Here is a 1,232-nt window from a genome sequence, read left to right as displayed (position 1 = left end):
CATCTAGGGGAGGGTGTGGGGAAAGGGGGACATTGGAACACAAGGTTCTGCAAGGGCTAATGTTGAAGAATTGTCCAAGCATATGTTTTAAAAGAAAAAAAAGTGAGACTTTTAAATATCATTGGAAATAATTTTATGCATGCAAAATCACACATAAACATACTTACCAGATGATAAAGTTGTCAAGAGTTATGGCTAATAAATATTGATGCTACATTTAACTAAAAATCCAGGACTTGATATGTATTTAGGACTCTCATTTTCTCTTTAGTACTTTAGAGAACAAATGACTATTATACCCATGCAATTGCTTCATAGACAGGTCATAGAAAATAGCAGAAAAAAATAAAGAAGTGATGTTCAAACTATTAAAACTTTAAGCATGGTGGCTCAAGATTTGAAATCCTGAACCTTATTTGGGGAATACAAAGGGAAAAGATAACTATATACTTAGCTGGAAAAGGAGTATTCAAAATTTTACTTTTTAAAACAAAACAAAAAGCATCCAAATTTGTTCCCTCTTCTATGAGGTGTCACGGTCTATTTTCTTTTTCCTTTTCAATGTTTATGCAGGTCATTTAGAAAGAGCACTGGAGTGACCAGGAAAAAAGGTATTAGGAGATGGAATACAGTTGGGGTTGAAGGGAGAAAAATAAAGCCCTCAAAAACTGCACTACATTAAACAGGCTGATTATTTGCAGCTGTGATTATCTTCAGTTTTTTTTTATATATACATGTTATGGATGGTGAAGCTTCTCAGCTATTCTAGTGAGTTGGTGTACGAATTGAAACAAGCTGCCTAAGGCTCAAGACAGTGAGAAAATAAAACAATGGTTAATCTATTTAATTTTGAAAAAATACACACAAATAAGTAGATTTAATAAAGACATATTATATGATCTAAAATATTTTCATAAAGATTTCCAACTGTATATCAATACTATCCTAGAGTTATACTTTTATTGTGAATCAGGGTGTCTCCAGAGGTCTATTAGGTAGTTTGACTAATTCCTTAATAACTTTTTAAAATTAGCTTATTCCTTAATAAGCCCTAAAAGTGAGCAACTGATATATCCCTATAGGATGCATTGCATGCTGTGAACATATAAGGTATGGGTAAATTCTTCACTTAGAAAGCTACTCGGGTTTATTACCATTTTTATCCGATATCATCATCATCATCGTTGTTATTATTTCTGATAGCTGTGACAAAAATAAGTATATGGCTGTTC

This window comes from Sarcophilus harrisii, chromosome 4 (assembly GCF_902635505.1).
Source record: "Sarcophilus harrisii chromosome 4, mSarHar1.11, whole genome shotgun sequence".
Classification (NCBI taxonomy): Eukaryota; Metazoa; Chordata; class Mammalia; order Dasyuromorphia; family Dasyuridae; genus Sarcophilus; species Sarcophilus harrisii.
This window is presented reverse-complemented; position numbering follows the sequence as displayed.